We start from the raw sequence: 19,171 nt of genomic DNA, 5'->3' as shown, positions 1-19,171 counted from the left end.
TTTCTCTAACATCAGCAGTTTCACTCTCCCTGTTATACAGCTAAGTTTATGTTTCTCTGGTCCTTGAAATCAAGGCCTTTAATTTTTTATTTCCCTAGCATAATTCCTTATCCTAAAACAAGTCAAATATTTACTAAATTTTGATCAATATTGCCAAAACAGCAGTAAACAAGATATCTTTCAAACATTCATTGAAAAGTTCAAATTTTCTTATCTTTCCAGTCTACATCTTTGAATACAAACTGTTAAAAGCTTTCTGGGAGAATAATAAATTCTTGTATTATTTTTCTTAAGGGTTCCATTAAGTAGGAGTGAGTTCATCTTTGATCTAATGTCAAAAACAATTAGCCCTTTTTTAAGAACTACCAAACTACCTTTGAAAAATCCTTTCAAGTACGGTTGGAATTTCAGAATGACCAATAATGAGATTCAAAGGGATTGTGAAAATAATTCTATTATATCAGTATGTGAACTCGCATTTTACTTTCACTTAAAACTCCTCTCACACACTATTATTGTACTGACTACAGAATTTTGCTACTAGGCCTCCCCTTCAGCTGACTGAGAATCAATAATAAGGTATAGATCCCAGTGACCCTGAAATTAGTAGGCAAAACATCTTGCCATCTACTCTACCAGAGTTTGAGCACATTCCTGACTGTAAAGCTTTGTTTCACTGGTCTAATTCCTGGAAAGAACTGGTCTCCACTTACCCCTAGACTAGGTTTGGCCCATTCTAAACTCTCTCCATGCGTAATGAAAAACCTCTGCACCCAGTGCACCACTAGGCCTTAGGAAATAACCCCTAAATTAGTTTCTACTAAAATGTTTCTCAGAGCTTGGAACACTTTCAGGGTTTGTTTAGAACATCTAAAAATAAAAAAAATACCTGACTATTCTGAGTATCAACTTTCCTATTTGGCTCTCCCATATCCTCAGGGCAATGTCAGGGTAGCTTCCTTAGAGTCTTTACATATGTGCAGACTAAAAGCCTCCATAACTCAAATACCATATGTTATATTTTGGAACATCTAGTTAATTTGCTTCTTAGATGCTATACTCTGGCAAATGAGGTAAGAAACATACTAGTAAAGCTTTCCAGATAATATCACCTGGAATGGCAATGCATATCATTTTCTGAGTTGCTGACCGCATTCCCTCAATAAAACCAACTACGAAAACTGGTCTTTTTTAAAATGACATGTGATTGTTTAAGTTAAAATAGTATTTGTTTAATCCCAGCTGTTAAAAAAAAATCATAGGATAATAAAAATTCGGGACTGCAGAATCAGTAATCTTAAAGTGCAATACAACACATCTGGTACTCTAGCTTTTGTAGCTGCTGCCCAAAGATAACTCCTTGACTGCCTGGCTCTGGTGGCCAGTAAGGCTTAAATTCATCAATCCCATAAGACTATAAGAAACAGAAACAGTTGTTAACAGGCTATCTTCCCCAAGGCACAACACAGAGACAGCGGACTGAAATAAATGCACCTCCAGTTTTTCTATGAAAGAAGTCTATTAGCTTATCCTCATAGCTATAGCCTGAGGAATAGGCTTCTAATTAAACACACATCTAAGAGCTGACTACAATACTCTCCAAAGACTGAGAAGGCCAGTGGGTGCCTCTCCTTTGCCCCCTACCAAGTCTTTGGTGTCTCCAAGACAGAAGCTAGTGTACAGGCCTGGCACACAAAATGTTTCCCATAGGGCACATCCCTGGATAAACAGGCTTTGGTAGTGAGGAAGCCTGTATTCACAGGTTCCACAGTACTATAACAAAACAAAACAAAACAAAACCAAGTGAACTATCACCCTAGGGCACAACACAGAATGGACCGACAGAAGTCTTTCCCTCAAAGAGGTATTTTGCATACATTAAAAGCTGCTGCCTGAGGTCCCTGAATCTAAGTGTTGACTAAGATCCTCTCCTTTGGAACACTGACAGATCTTGGCACACCTTCAACTACTGGGAGCAACTAAGAATAAAGTAGGCTGTTTGGACAATTAAAAAAGTATGAGACAACCAAGAACTCAGATGATGAAGTTCATCTCTTAAGTGAGGTGTGTCACTCAAGACAGAGAGATGACTTAATCTAATCAATGAAATCAATAGAAAGTCAAGTAAAATAAAGAAACAAAGGAATATTTCAAGTAAGAACAAAATAAAACCTGAGTAAAAGACCTTAGTGATATGGAGATAAACAATTCACCTGATAGTTCGAAATAGCAGTCAATATATATGCTCACTTGGCTCAGAGAACAAATGATGAAAAAAGTGAAAATTTCAAAAGAAAATACAAGAAAATACCAAGCAAATATCACAGAACTGAAAAATACAATAATTTAACTGAGAAATACAATAGAAGGATTCAAGAACAGACTAAATGCAGTAGAACAAAAAAAAAAAAGAAAGAAAGAAAGAAAGAAAAGAAAAGAAAAGGAAAGGAGAGCAAAAGCAAAGATAGCATAAGAGACTAACAGGACATCAAGTAAACAAACATCCTCATTATAAAGGTCCCAAAGGAAGAAGAGGAAAAGGGGCAAAAATTTTAAATTTGACAAAATAATGGCTAAAAAAATTCTCTAAATTGAAGAAGGAAACAGATATCCAAGTCCAGGAAGTCCATAAAGTTCCAAATAAAATGAACCCAAAGAGACCCACATCAAAACACATTATAATCTAATGTCGAAAGTTAAAAGAGAGAAAGAATCTTAAAAGCAGGAAAAGCTTGTTCGGTACAACTTGTTATGTACAAAGGAACCTCCATAAGACTTTACGCACACTTTTTAGCAGAAACCTTGCAGCCCAGAAGAAGTCGCATAATACAAAGAAAAAAACTGCCACTAAGTATACTCTACTCAGTAAAATTGTCCTTTAGAATTGAAGGAGAGATAAGTTTTCCAGACAAGTGAAAGCTAGATGAGAATGACAAGAAACCAAAGGAAGCTAATTTTAGGAAAGCATAAGAAAATACGAATCTCACTGGTAAAAATAAATATATTGTAAAATTCAGAATAATCTAGTTCCATAAAGAGGCAATCACTTACAAAGCTAGTATGAATGTTAAAAAACAAAAATAAAAATAACTTTAAGTACAAGAGGGGTGCCTGGGTGGCTCAGTCGGTTATTTGTCTGCCTTCAGCTTGGGTCACGATCCAGGGTCCTAGGATCAAGTCCTGCGTCAGCCTTCCCTGCTGTGTGAGGAACCCGCTTCTCCCTCTCCCTCTGTCCACTGTCATACTCTGTCAGATGGATGAATAAAATCTTTAAAAAAAAAAACAAAACACTTATTTCTTAAGATTTTATTTATTTATTCATGAAAGACATGGGGGCGGGGGGGGGGGGGCAAAGACATAGGCAGAGAGAGAAGCAGGCTCCATGCAGGGAGCCTGATGTGGAACTTGATCCCAGGACTTCAGGATCACACCCTAGGCTAAAGGCAGGCTCTAAACCGCTGAGCCACCCAGCGATCCCCAACACAAAACTTTAAGTGTAATAACTTGCTGAGGAATACAGAAGATAAAAATTATATAAATTGTGACATTAAAAATATAAAAGGAGAAAAGAATAAAAATGTAGAGATAAGGATGCTCACTCTTGCCACTTTTACTCAATACAGGATTGGAAGTTCTACCCAGAGCAAGTAGGCAAGGAAAAAAAAAAAAAAGGCATCAAAATTGGAAAAGAGGAAAGCTGAAACTGTCCCTGTATGTGGGTGATATTTTATCTATAGAAAACCCTAAAAACTCCACCAAGAAAACTGTTTGTTTTTTTTTTAATTTTTTTTTAATTTTTATTTATTTATGATAGTCACAGAGAGAGAGAGAGAGAGGCAGAGACATAGGCAGAGGGAGAAACAGGCTCCATGCACTGGGAGCCGGATGTGGGATTCGATCCCAGGTCTCCAGGATCACGCCCTGGGCCAAAGGCAGGCACTAAACCGCTGCGCCACCCAGGGATCCCAAGAAAACTGTTTGAACTAATAAACAAGCTCAGTAGAACTGTAGGATAAAAAAAAAAAAAATCAATGTACAAAAGCATCTGTGCTTCTACATCCTAATAAGCTAAAACAAAAAAATTAAAATAATTCCATTCACAAATGCATCTAATGATAAAGAATATTTAAGCATAAATTTAATCAAAGAGATGAAAGATCTATAAACTGAAACCATAAGACAATGCTGAAAAAAACTGAATACAAATAAATGAAAAGATAGTCTGTGTTCATGGACTGGAAGAATTAACACTGTTAAAATGTCCATACTTCCCAAAGCAATCTACATATTTAATGCAATCTCTACAAAAACTCCAATAGCATTTTCAAAGAACTAGAATAAAGAATCCTAAAATTTGTATGGAACCTCAAAAGACTCTATAAACAGCCAAAGCACTCTTGAAAGAACAATGCTGGAGGCATCACACTTCCAGATTTTAAACTACGTTACAAAGCTACAGTAATCAAAAGGGAATGCTACTGGCATAAAAACAGACACACAGATCAATGGGAGAGAAAAGAATCCAGGAATAAACCCACATATATGCGGTCAATTAACTTATGACAAAGTTGTCAAGAATATACAATGAAGACAGTCTTTTTAATGAATAGTGCTGTGAAAAATGGACAGACACATGCAACACAATGAAACTGGACCATTATCTTACACCATACACAAAATTCAACTCAAAATGTATTAAAAGACTTGAACATAAGGCCTAACAATCCCTAGAAAAAAGATATGGATGCTAAGTTTCTTGACATTTGTCTCTGTGAGATTTTTTTTAGATGTATATTTAAAACTAATATGTTATAGATCTATTACATCTTAATTTTTAAAAATTTAAAAAATTAAAAAACATACTGTTGGAATAAAAGCCAAGTTTAGTTTCAGCTCTGTCAAGAACTTAAGCTTCTTTCCAGGGTCTCAATTTAATGTATGATACAGTAAATCAACAAAGTATCTATTCTGTAAGGCAAAAGACTTAGAACACAGTTTTTCTTTAAATAGCCGTCATTATATGCTATATTCCTGGAACTCTTCAATAGCAATGGGTTTGAATGTTCTAGTTCCATAAATTATTTTCAAAGGAACACCACATCAAACCATTCCCTTATTTAAACATAGAAGACTAATTAGCTTCAATAATACGGTATAAAACTTTTTAAATTAGCACAAGAAACAACAAATGCACATCAGGAAAGTAATCTAAAGTAAAGTCCTACCTGTCCCCTTAATCCAAAGGGGACACATTCCAAGACCCCCCAGTGGATATCTAAATTAGGGATAGTACTGAAACTATATATATTATGCTTTTTCCTGCACATATATACATATGATAAAATTTAAGTTACAGTTAGGTAGAGTAAGAAATTAATAACAATAGCTAACAATAAAACAAATACTTCGAAACTTGTATGAATGTGTTCTCTAAATATCTTACTATACTGTACCTGCCCTTCTTATGATGATATTAGAGATACAATGATGAGATGAAGTGAGGTAAATGACATAGGCATTGTGACCTAGTGTTAGGCTACTACTGACTTTCTGATGATACATCAGAAAGGGGATCATCAGCTTCCAGACCACAGTTGACCATGCAGATAAGGGGGAACTACTATACTAACATATAATAGCAAATTAAAAATCACATTAAGGCCCTAAAATAGGATTTCTTCAAGTTTAAAGTCCGTTAAGTATAAACTAGAAATGTTAATAAAGATTCTGGAGTCCTAGCCCAGAAACTAAAACAATCAAGTCTAGACCAAGGTTCAGAAATCTGTCCTCAACCCTTTGTATACTATCAGGGTCCAATGGACCCATTTTGAGTTCCTTTTTTTTAGCATTCTATTTAGTGACTTTTATTCTTTCTTATAAATCTTTCCAAAGAAAAAAAAGAAAGAAAAACCTTTAAATGTAGTAAAATCACTCGATCTGATAAGAGTTCAACTGGACTTTTTCATAAACCTAACATCTGTTATAGGATTTTAGTGAATTTATTTTTCTCCACCTTGAAATACCTTTCTATTTCATCAATTCAGAATTACATCAGAATTCATCAGTAGGGATCCCTGGGTGGCTCGGCGGTTTAGCGCCTGACTTTGGCCTGGGGCGTAGGTTAGTCCTGTATTTCCGGGATAGAGTCCCACACATCGGGCTCCCTGCATGGAGCCTGCTTCTCCCTCTGGCTGTTTATCTGTCTCTCTCTCTCTCTTTCATGAATAAATAAATACAATCTTAAAAAAAAAAAAAAAAAAAAAGAATTCATCAGTTATTTGCAACTATGCTAAGAAACTAAAATAACAAAAAAATAAGATCACCCAGAATGATGCAACAGTGAAATACTGCATTCTTTCATCCTTCAGTTTGTACTACCCAAAGTACTGCATCTTCTTTCAAGAACATATAAACTCTGAAGACACTATATGTGTAGCTTGTTTTCCAAAGTGTTCCTTAAATACTTGGAATTTTTCCATTTTTCACCCATGATGGCAGAGAATAGGAAACTGAAGGAGGAAGACATTTATGAGACAAATCAGAATACAAGTAACTGTATGCTAGATTCTTATGATAATGAGGAAACCGATCATATACGCAAATCACAGACTATGAATTTTCAGACCATGATGATCTCCTAATTAAAGTTTTTCAAGTTTAATAAGTAAACATACCTGTAATTAATAAAAGAAATAAAATTTTTCACTCATTCAAAAGAACATTATCATGCAACATTTTGAAACAAGTCCCTCAATCCTTTTTACTAAATAAAATATTACCATATTTTATTCCCTTATATTTATAGACCAAAATTTACTTGATAATGGATTTTAAGTGGCCAAATGAAGGTTGGTGTTTAAACAAAGATGACTGGGAAAAAAAACAGTAATGTAATGAAAAATTTTTAAAGTCATCACACTGGTTATTCTAATTGGTGTTTATAATATATAGATGAAAATTCTCTGCAAACATAGAAGAAAAAGGGTCAACCTTGCCATAAAATCATAAGCCATTAAAATTTGTAAAAGTACTACATTTTGGAAATACAAGTCCAAAGTACCAGATGGTAACAAGAGAATCTATTAGAGATGTATATGAAATCTAGTATCAGTATTGTAGTTTGACAACCAAGTTCATGAAGGAGAACCATATGTAATGATAAACTATAACATATCAGAGATGTATTTGACCTGGGAACAATAAAAGAGGGACGTGCTAATTTCACACGTGCCAACTGATGAGCAATTAGTTGTACTCAAAAAGATGTTGCCCATTTCAGCTATATATACTTTCAAATCCAGGAAATTTAGAATAAAAATGTGGGTTTCTTGAGGTACTAGGGTAGCTCAGTCTGTTAAGCAGGCAACTCTTGATTTCAGCTCAGGTCATTATCTCAGGGTCATTAGAGTGAGCCCTGCATTAGGCTCTGCACTCAGCGCAGATGCGCTGCTTGAGATGCTCTGATCTCCTCCTTCTGTCCCTGCCCATCCAGCTCATGGTATAAATAAATTTAAAAATCTTTAAAAACAGAAAAACAACAAAAACCTATGGGTTTCTTGTGTTCCAGTTGTTACTTAAATTGTTTTTCTGGCAAAACTGTGCTTCAACCGTCCCTTTACCATCACTTTGGCAAATTTTTCTGAAGATGAACTAAAATATATAAAAAAAAGAAGTGTCCATTGGGCTCAGATGGTAAATGGTGATGACTATGTTTTATGGTACACTAAGCATTCTAGATGATTCATAAATGTCGTCGATGAACTCACTGTGATAAAGTCAACAGCTGTCTATAGCAATGGTTCTCAAATTTGGCTAATCATCAGATCAGAATTACCTGGGCACAAGTTAAAAATAGCTTCCCAGGCTGACACAGATTTCATGGAAGGACTTAGGAACTCTTTAATAATTAGCCAGGGAAATTCTCATGATAAGCCATTGTGAAATGTGGCCATATGAAATATACTATTAAGCAGAATACTTTCCTCTTACCCATAAGGTTCCATTTCTGACCTATTGGACTGGCAAAACTCCAAAGTGTGACAACAGACTTCGACAGTAAGGTTTTTTAAGACACTCATATATTACTCATGGAAGTACAATTCCCATACAAAGTAAGTTTGCAGTATCTATCAAAATTATGAATACAGATACCCTCCAACCCTGCAGCATCCAGTCCACAAATATATTTGCACATAAAAAGTGACATATGTAAAAGCTTATTCTTGAAGCACCAACTGCAATAGCAAAATACTTCAAAGAAGGAAGTTCTATATACATAAACATAGAAAGGTCTAAAATAACATTAAAAAACAAAGCATGTTTTAGAGAGCAGTATATAAACATGCTAATATTTGTCTTACAAGCAAGAGGGAACTTAAAGATCTAGAAAAAGTACAAACTAAACCTAAAGCTAGCAGAAGTAAGGAAATCATAAAGACTAAAGATAAATGAACTAGAAGATAAATGAACTAGAAAATAGAGGAAAACAACAATCAATGAAACCAAAACATGATCTGAGAAAAAAAGAAACAAAATCGACAAACCTTTTGTTAGCCAAAGACAGAAAGAGAAAAGTCAAAATACTAAAATGAGAAATGGGAATATGCACATTGATTCTACAGAAATTATGACAGTACTATGAATGACTGTACACCAAAGTATTGTATAACCTAGATTAAATGGACAAATTCCAAGAAATATAAAGCCTACCAAAACTAAATCACAAATAAATTAAAAATCTCAATATACCTATAACTACTGACAAGACTGAATCAGTAATCAAATATCTCCCAACAAATAAAAGCCATAAACCTTAAGCTTCCTTGGTGAATTCTTCTAAACATTTAAAAAAGATTACCAATCCTTCTTAAAATTTGGCAAAAGTTGAAGGGAATATTTCCTAACCTATTCTATGAAGACAGCATTAACCTGATATCCAAGTCAGTCACTCCCAGAAAGAAAACTACGGACCAATATCCCTTATGAACACTGCAAAAAATCTTCAAAATACTAGCAAATGGAATTCAATAGCACATTAAAGGATTATACATCTTTTAACCAGTGGGATTTATTTCTGGAATACAAGGATGGTTCAACGTACAAATAACTGATCAATATAATAGGCTGCATCAACAAAATAAAGGGAAATAAAACACATGATCATCTCCATTGATGCAGAAAAAAACATTTGATAAAATTCAACAACCTTTTATGAAAAAACACTCAACAAATTAGGAATAGAAGATAATTACATCTACATAATAAAAGCCACATATGAAAAACCCACACCAAAAACTCAATGATGAAGACTGACTGTTTTTCCTCTAAGATCAGAAACAAGGCAAAGAAACCCACTTTTACCATTTCTATTCAACATATTACTGGAAGTTCTAGCCAGAGTAGTTGGGCAAAAATAAGAAATAAAAAGCATCCAAATTGAAAAATAAGTAAAATGATCTGTGCAGATTATTTGATTTACATGTTTAAGGTTTAGAAAACTATAAAGATGTCACAAAGAAAAAGCTGTTAGAACTAATAAATTCAGCAATGTAGCAGGGTATAGTCAATGCACAAAATCAGTTTATTTCTATACATGAAAAATAATCTGAAAATTGTTACTATTTTACAATAGCTTCAAAAAGAATACTTACAAATTAACAAATGTGTTAATTTAATCAAGGAGGTGAATGAAAGGCTTGTACAATGAAAACTATAGGGGTAACTGGGTGGCTCAGTTGGTTAAGTATACAATCTTGATTTTGGTTCAGGTCCTAATCTCAAGGTTATGAGATTGAGTCAGGTCAGATTCTGCACTCAGCAGGGCGTCTGCTTAAGATTCTCTTCCTCTCCCTTCGCCCCCACCCTACCCCACCCCACTGCCTGTGCTCATGCCCATGCTCTCTCAAATAAATCATTTTAAAAAAAATTACAAAACACTGCTGAAAGAAATCAAAGAGGATATAAATAATATGAAGCACACCCCATGTTCATGGATTGATAGACTTAATACTATTAAAATGTATCAGCTAAAGTGACCTCAAGATTCAATGCAATCCTTATCAAAATCACAGTGATTTTTTTTTTTTCAGGGGAATAGAAAAACTCATCCTAAAATTTATATGAAGTCTCAAGGGACTCAAACATCCGAAATAATCTTGAAAAAGAATAAAATCAGAAGGCTCATATTCCTGATTTCAAAACTTATTATAAAGCTACAATAATCAAAACTAATCTTTTAGTATAATGGTATACAAATCAACGGGAAAAAATAGCCTAGAAATAAACCCTCACCTATATGGTCAAATGGTTTTTGACAAGAGGGCCAAGACCATTCAATGAATAAAAAAATCTTTCAACAACTGGTGCTGAGAAAATTGGATATCCATGTGCAAAAGCATGAAGATGACCCTTACATAATACTATTTCCAAATTCAACTCAAAATAGATAAAGGAACTAAATTTAAGACCTAAAACAATAAAAACTCTTAGAAGAAAACATAGGAAAGAAGATTTGTAGCCTTGGACTTAACAGTGATTTTTCTGGACATGATACCAAAGACACAGATAAAAGAAAATCTAGATACACTGGACTTCATGAAAAATTTAAAATTTTGTACATCAAAAGACAGCATCAACAGAGCAAAAAAGCAACCCACAGAATGGGAGAAAACATCTCCAAATCACTTATCCAATAAAGGATTAATACCTAGAATAGAGAACTACTAAAACTCAACAAGTAAAAAAAAAAAAAAAAAAAAAAAAAAAAAACTGGTAAAGGACTTGAATAAACATTTCTCCAAAAAAGATACAAGAATGCCCATAAATACATGAAAAAAAAAATCTTCAGCATCATTAAGCATTACAAAAATGCAAATCAAAACTGGGAGATTAGGATGGCTACTATCAAAAAAAAAAAAAAGACATGGAGAGAAAACTTGTCAAATACAAGCAGAAGAATGAAACTGGACCAATTTCTCACACCATACACAAAAACTCAAATTGGATTAAAGACCTAAAAAGGGAAACCTGAAACCATAAAATCCCAAAAAAGAGGACAGGCAGTAACGGCTCTCGCATGGGCTGTAGCACCATTTTTCTAGATAAATATCCTAAGGCAAGAGAACCAAAAGCAAAAATAAACTACTGGACTACCTCAAAATAAAAGGTTTCTGCACAGCAAAAGGAACAATCAACAAAAATAAACAGCAACCTACAGAACGGGAGAGGATATTTGCAAATGACATATTGGGTTAGTATTCAAATATATAAAGAACATATATAACTCAAAGACCAAAGAACAAATAATTCATTTTAAAAGTGGGTAGAAGACACGAACATTTCTCTAAAAAAGACATCCAGATGGCCAACAGACACGTGAAAAGGTGTTTAACATGACTCATCACCAGGGAAATGCAAATCAAAACTACAATGAGATATCACTTCACACCTATCAGAATGGTTAAAATCAAAAACACAAGAAAAAAATAAGTGTTGGCCAGGATGTAAGAAAAAGGAACCCTCTTGCATTGTTGGTGGGTATGCAAACTGGTACAGCCACTTTGGAAAACACTATGAAAGTTCCTCAAAAAGTTAAAAATAGAACTACCCTATTATCCAGTAATTGCTCTTCTGGGTATTTACCTAAAAAAAAATACAAAAATGAGTTTAAAGGGATACTGGCACCCCGGTGTTTGCTGCAGCATTATTTACAATAGCCAAAATATGGAAGCAACCCAAGTGTCCATCAACAAATGAATGAAGATGAAGGATGTACACACACACACACACACACACACACACACAGTGATTAATCAGCCATAAAAAAGAATAACACCCTGTCATTTGCAATGACATGGATAAAGCTAGACAGTACAGTAAGCAAAATAAGAAAAAAGGCAAATACCACATGATTCCACTCATATGTGGAATTTAAGAAACAAATGAACAAAGGGGGAAAAAGGCAAACCAAAAAAACAAGACTCTTAACTATAGAGAACAACTGACAGTTATCAGAAAGGCAATGGGTGGGAGATGGGTAAAATTGGTGATGGGAATTAAGGAATGCATTTGCACTGGGTGACATATGGTATCATTGAATCACTATACTGTATATCCAAAACTAGTACAACACTGACTATATTGGATTTTTTTTAAGTATCAATTAGCAGGGATGTGGAGAAGCTGGAACCCAGTGCACTGTTGATGGGAATGTAAAACGGTATACCCACTATAAAAAAGTGTGGTAGTTCCACACACAGACACACAAAAAAAAAATATATATATTTTTTTTTATTTTTAATTACCATATGATCCAGCATTCCACTTCTGGGTATACATCCAAAAGAATTAAAATCTGTATCTAAAGAGATATTTGTACACCCATGTTCATAACAGCAATATCCACAAAAGTTCAAACATGGAAGTAATGCAAGTATCTATCTATGGATAAATGGACAAGCAAAATGTGGTATGCACATAAAATGGAACATTATTCAGCTTTAAAATGGAAGGAATTTCTGCAACATGCTGGATGAATCTTGAAGACTTTGTTAGGTGAAATGCACCAATCACAGAATGACAAATACTGTATGATCCCATTTATATGAGGTACTTACTCAAAATTGTAAAGATATAAGGATGGTGACCAAGGGCTGGGGGAAGGAGAGAATGTGGAGTTATTACTAAATGGTTACAGAGTTCCCACTGTACAAGTTGAGTTATTTAAGGACAGATGGTGGTGAGGATTGTACAACATTGTCAATGTTTTTAATACCTCTTAACTACATGCTTAAAAATGGTTAAGATGATAAATTTTGTTATGTGTATTTTATTACAATAAAAAAAGAGGAAGGAGCAGAATATATTTCTATGTTTGTACAGTTATAAGATATCCCTGGATGGATACCTAAGAAACACAAAGCAGTTGGCTCTTATAGAAAGGAAATGTGGTTGGCTGGAGGACTTTTTTTTTTTTTTTTTAATTTTATTTATTTGAGAGAGAGAGAGAGCACGGACATGAGCAGAGGCAGGACCAGAGCGGGAAGCTCCTGGCTGAGTGGGGGGCCCAATTCAGGGCTAGATCCCAGGACTTGGGGATCATGACCTGAGCCAAAGGCTGACACTTAACCAAATGAGACACCCCAGTGCCTAAAATTTTTAAAGATTTTATTTATTTATTCATGAGAGAGAGAGAGAGAGAGAGAGAGAGACAGAGAAAAGCAGAGACACAAAGGGAGAAGCAGGCGCCACGCAGGAAGTCCATTGCGGGACTCAATCCAGGCATTCCGGAATCACCCCCTGAGCCAAAGGCAGACGCCCAACCGCTGAGCGACCCAGGCATCCCCAACTGGAGGACCTTTAGAAGGAAGGAAACTACATTTTGAGCCATGTTACTACTGACCTCCTCAAAACCTAAATGTATAAATAATATTGGCAGCACTGGAAAAGAAATTAATAAATGCTAATAATGTAACTATTACTAGATAAAGGACATATTTTAAAGTTGTTCAGAAGAAACTTTTTTTATATAAAATCTTGGCATTTACTACCTAAAAAAAGTACCTAAATCTGACAAAAACAGGAAAAAAAAAAGTTGAGTCATGTTTAATTTAGGTAATGGTTTTATTAAAGAGTACATTCACCTGCCAACTATTTGTAAATTCATCCTCTTCTGGTCATGATTTTTATGTCCTTATAACACTCAAAAATTAGTGTTGTCAGAGTTAAATCTGGATTATAATGGACTATTTCCTGAACATTTTAAAAGACATTCCACTTCCTTATTTTCACTTAGTGGCACAAACCACTTGATCTATAATATTACACACCATTTATTTTCTTAATTTATTTTTTAAGATTTTTAAAAATTTATTTATTCAAGAGAGAGAACACAAGCGGGGGTGGGGGGGCAACAGAGGGAGAGGGAGAAGCAGGCTCCCCACTGACCAGGAAGCCAGACAAGGGGCTGCATCCCAGAACCACGGGATCATGACCTAAGCAGAAGGAAGATACTTGACTGAGCCACCCAGGCGCTCCTAGTACCACCGAAGGAAGAAAAATTGATAGAACTAAACTGGTAACAGAAAACATGAAAAAACTTTTTGTTTCTTTTTTTTACTGTTTGCCCTTAACCTCAAATAGAAAAGCTAAAGATTGGAAAATCTAGATTTGGAGCCCTGGGTGGCTCTGGGGTTCAGCATCTGCCTCGGGTTCGGGCCGTGATCCTGGAGACCCGGGATCGAGTCCCACATCGGGCTCCCTGCACGGAGCCTGCTTCTCCCTCTGCCTGTGTCTCTGCGTCTCTCTGTGTCTCTCACGAATAAAAAACTTTTAAAAAAAAAGTAAAATGTGAATTTTAATCACCTACATACATTGAAGATAAAGCCAACAGCCTGCAGCTGTTTTCAATGTAATTTTCCTTTTTAATCTTTTTTTTTTTTTTTCAGACACGTAGATGTTAAGTCTGGCAAACCAAATGTACTTTTTTTTTTTAAAGATTTTATTTATTTATTCATGAGAAAGACAGAGAGACGCAGAGACACAGGCAGAGGGAGAAGCAGGCTCCCCGCGGGGAGCCCGCTGCGGACTCGATCCCGGGACCCCGGGGTCACGCCCCGAGCCAAAGGCAGACGCTCAAGCCCTGAGCCACGCAGGCGTCCCCCAAGGTACTCTCGAAGGAATGTACTCACACAGAGAAGAAAAAAGAACAACACAGTAAATGAGCAGACGGAGAACATACACACACTAGACAACCCAGAAATCGCCTCCGAGCCCGGTACACTGGAAGACCCGTGATTAAATAACTCCACTTCGGTAAGGACGGAAACTTTCCACATCCATATGCCTTCACTTTCCCATTATTACCAGGAAATCCTGCAATGAAAACTCTGAGTCACGGCACGTCCGGGGATAGCTCCCCGCGCGCACAGCCGCCGCAACGCCTCCCCTGCGCTCCAACTTCTCCAGGAAGAGGCGCGCCGCGAACCCCCCTCCGCACCCTGCCCGGGAGTCGCGGCTCGGCGCCCCGCACGCACCTCGGCCCCGCCGGCCCCGCCGCCCCGGCCCCCGCGCCCGCCCCCGAGCCCGGGTCGGGACGCAGCGCCGTCCGCGGAAGGCTGGCCCCGCGACTTCGCAGCCAGCCGCCGGCCCCGCCGCTCCCGGGGGCCCTCGGCCAAGGGGAACAAAAAGGCGGAGCGGCCCGGACCCCGGCGCCCGAGCTGCGGGGGCGGCGGGGAGCGGGGGCGGCGGGCGGGGGGCGGGGCGGCGGGGAGCGGGGGCGGGCCGGGCCTCACTGGCCGTCCGTCGCCCGCGGCCCCCGGCGCCCCCCGCCCCCCGCCCCCGGCCCCCGGCGGGACCTCGAACCCCGCAGCGGCGGCGGGCGGGCGGGCAGAGCGAGCGGCTCGCGCCGACTTTCGCCCCGGGCCCCTCCGGGCGCAAGCAGGGGCGGGGCCCCCGAGGAGAGGGCGTCGCCGCCGCCCCCCGAACACCGCCGAGGCCGAGACGCCCTCCGCCAGCGACCCGCGGCGCCCCCGCCCCCGCCCGCAGTCCCCGCATCCCGACGCGGCCTGAGCGCCCCTTCGCCCGCCCACGGCTGCTCACCTCGGTCGCAGGACCCGCCGCCGCCGCCGCCGCCTCCGGTAACTGGCCGGGACGCCGAGACCCGAGGCGGGGAGAGCCGCGCGCGCCCGAGGACCGCCCGCCAAGCGCGTCACGGCGCCTCCCCCGCCTTCCGCCCGCGCAGGCGCGCGGCCGCGGTCAGGTGACCCAGTCCCCATGGTAACGGGCGGCGGGGGCGGGCGCGGGGGTTGGGGCGCCGAGGGCCGCCCGCCCGCTCCCCGGGTGCGGCTCCGCGCCTTTTCCTCCGGCCGAGGGGCGGTGCGGGGGCGGGTGCCGCGGCCTCGGCGGTGTCCGGCTGCGATGACGCCCGTTTGGCTCCCTCCGCTTCCAGCCCGAGGAGCGGCCGAGATCGCATCCTTGGGGACCTCCTCCCGCCTCTCTACCCCAGCCGTCTTGACCTCTCACTTGACCTCTGCGCTCGCGGGCTCGGAGACTTGCCTGCACGAACCCGTCTCTACCCCTGGCCTCTTCGGTACAACTTTTTTCCTTGGCTTTTATTACTCTTTGTCCATCTGAGCGAAAGTTCATTGGCTGTTCGAGGTTATGTGTGGTACAGCGCACAGGTCATGACCCATATCCTCAGGCAAACGCTAAAAAACTGTGTTTCTCAGGGCTGTATTCCAGGTACCGACCTAAGAACCTGATGTGTATGGCCTCAGTCCTTACATCCCTGCTAGCGCACAGAGGAACAGGCACTAAGTTACCCAGGCTTACCGTAGCTACCAAAGAGCGACAAAGAGTACTTGACGAAATAGCGTTAACTTAGAAGCATTTTATTTCTAGTTATTTAGTGCCGCAACAATTTAACGTGGTAAAACTAATAAAAATCTGAGCATAAAAGAGATGACAAGATGGAAACTTAGAGAGTTTATGGTCTAGCTGATAAAAGACATTTAAAGTTAGACAATAGATTGGTAACGAAGAAATATACCTATTTTTTTCTGGTCTTTAAATAATAAACATGTGACATGATTATGAAGAAAATCCAAAAAAGTTAACCAACCCCCCCAAAACTAATAAGCAGTTACAGCAGAGTTGTAGGATACAACTTTGTTAACAAGTTAACATATGCAAAAGCCAATTACTTATATATTCCAGCAATTAGAATTTGAAATTAAAGACATAATGTCACTTACATTAGCACAAAAAAATGAAATACTTAGGTCTAGATCTAACACAATGTGTACAAAATCCATAGGATGAGAATTATAAAATTGGGATGAAAGACCTCAAAGAAGATCCAAATAAGTGGAGAAATAGCCCATGTTTATGAGTAGGAAAATCGAATATTGTCAAGATGTCAGTTCTTCCCAACTTGATAGATTTGACACAATCTCAATTAAAATCCTAGCGAGTTATTGTTTGGACATCAACAAAGTAAGCAAAGTAATCCTAAAGTTTTTATGGGAAAGACAGAAGTCCCAGAAGAGCCAATCAACACTGAAGAAGAGGAATAAAGTCACAGGCCAAAGTACCAAGACTTACTAGAAAACCACAGTATTCAAGACAGTGTGGTATTGACAAAAGACTAGAAAAATAGATCAGTGGAACAGAATACAGAGCCCAAAAATAGACTCATGCAAATACATTCAGTAGATCTTTGGCAAAGGCACTAAGGGGATAGTATTTTCAACAAATGGTGCTGAAACAACTGAACGCCCCATGCAAAGAAAAAAAAAAGTTTGCACCTTTTGCAAAACTTACTTTGAAATGGATCATTAACCTAATTTTATTTATTTTTTTAAATTCTTTTATTTTTTATTTTTTTAGATTTTATTTATTTATTCATGAGAGACGCAGAGAGAGAGACACAGACACAGGCAGAGGGAGAAGCAGGGAGCCCAATGTGGGACTCCATCCCAGATCTCCAGGATCCCCCCCACCCCCACAGAAGGCGGCACCTAAACTGCTGAGCCACCCAGGCTGCCCTGCCTAATTTTAAAAGGCAAAACTAAACTTCTCAAAGATAACATAGGAGAAAATCTAGGTAACCTTGGGTTTGGTCACAAGTTTTTAGATACAACAAAAACACAATCCATGAAAGAAAAATTTACAAGTTAGACTTCACTAAAATGTAAAACTTTGGCTCTGTGGAAGATGCTGTTTATAAAAGGAAAAGGCAAGCCACAAAGTAGGAGAAAATATTTGCAAAATACATATCTGATAAGGGGACTGTATTCAAAATATTCAAAGAGCACCTGAACCTCGACAACAGGAAAACAACCCTATTTAAAACTGGGCAAAAGATCTGAACAGACAGCTCACCAAATAAGATATACAAATGGCAAGTATGTGTATGGAGAGGACATTCGAGAAATGCAAATTAAAAAAACAATGAAATACCACTGCATACCTATTAGAAAGGCTAAAATCCAAAATACTGACAATACCAAATGTGAAGTGAGGATATGGAGCAACAAGAATGTTTATTCATTGCTGGTGGGAATGTAAAATGGTACACCCACTTTGGAAGGTAATTTGGAAGTTCTTTTTTTTTTTAATTTAGTTTTTAGATTATGCAAGTAATTTCAAAGTTCTTACACAGACCAACATAGTCTTGCCATATAAACCAGTTATCATGCTCATGGATATTTGCTCAAATGAGTGGAAAACTTATGTCCACAGAAAACTCTGCACATGGTGGTCCCTGGGTAGCAGGCAGGTTAAGCTTCTGCCTCTTGGTTTCTGCTCAGGTCATGATTTTGGAGTCTTGAGATCAAGCTCCATGGTGGGCTCCATGCTCCGCATAGAGTCTGCTTGGGATTCTTTCTCTCCCTCTCCCTCTGCCTCTCCTGCTCGTGCTCTCTCTCAAGTACATAGATAAATCTTTAAAAACAAATGGAAAAAACTGCACATGAATATTTATAGCTGCTTTATTCATAATTGCTCCCAAACTGGAAGCAAACATGGTATCATTTAATAGGTGAATGGATAAACTGTGGTACATCCATACTATGGAATATTAATAAGCAACAAAAAGAAATGAGCTATCAAGTCATGCAGGGACGTGGAGGAACTTTAAATGCACATTGCTATGTGAAAGCAGACTGTAGAAAGGCTACATACTGCATGATTCTGACTATATGACATTATGGAAAAGGTGAAATTACAGAGACAGTAAAGAAATAATTGCCAGAAGTTTGGGCAATAAGGAGAAAGATAAGTAGGTAAAACACAAGACGGTGAAGCTATTTTGTATGATATCATAATGGTAGACAATAATATTAGCATTTGTCAAAAGCCATACAACAGTATGTGGTGTGCGTGTGTGTGTGTGTATATATATATATATATATATATATTTAGTCTTTGTCTCCAGTTCCTGGATCAATGCTTCAGAAATGCTTTTGAGTTTCAGAAGTGATAGGTGTGTCCTAATGAGGTGGCTAATGGCTATAGGGGGAAGGAGCCCTAGATAACTCCAGGATGGAGGCTGGTTGCCAGGAAGATGAAGCATTTGAATAGAGTTGGAACTTTTAGCCCCAGCTCCCCACACTTAAGGAAGAGAGTGCACTGGAGAGTGAGTTCATACACAGGTTTCCAGATAGAAGAAATA

The 19,171-nt window shown here is 38.5% G+C and overlaps 1 protein-coding gene across 5 annotated transcripts in view; it reads right to left on the bottom strand.

Annotated features, from left to right (window-relative positions):
* LOC482977 (syndecan binding protein) overlaps positions 1 to 15,734 on the bottom strand; it is a 38,899-nt gene extending 23,165 nt beyond the window's left edge. For 2 of the 5 annotated variants that reach the window (XM_038579369.1, XM_038579373.1), the window contains exon 1: positions 15,598 to 15,734. The gene's annotated coding sequence lies outside the window, so the exon portion shown is untranslated. Of the gene's footprint in view, positions 1 to 14,737; positions 14,876 to 15,597 lie in introns of those variants that run through there. The other 3 variants (XM_038579371.1, XM_038579370.1, XM_038579372.1) reach the window with 3 other exon arrangements.
* Positions 15,735 to 19,171: the final 3,437 nt, after the last annotated feature.

The sequence above is a fragment of the Canis lupus genome, chromosome 29, assembly GCF_011100685.1.
Source record: "Canis lupus familiaris isolate Mischka breed German Shepherd chromosome 29, alternate assembly UU_Cfam_GSD_1.0, whole genome shotgun sequence".
NCBI lineage: Eukaryota > Metazoa > Chordata > Mammalia > Carnivora > Canidae > Canis > Canis lupus.
The sequence above is the reverse complement of the archived record's forward strand: the minus strand, read 5'-3'. Positions and strand labels throughout refer to the sequence as shown.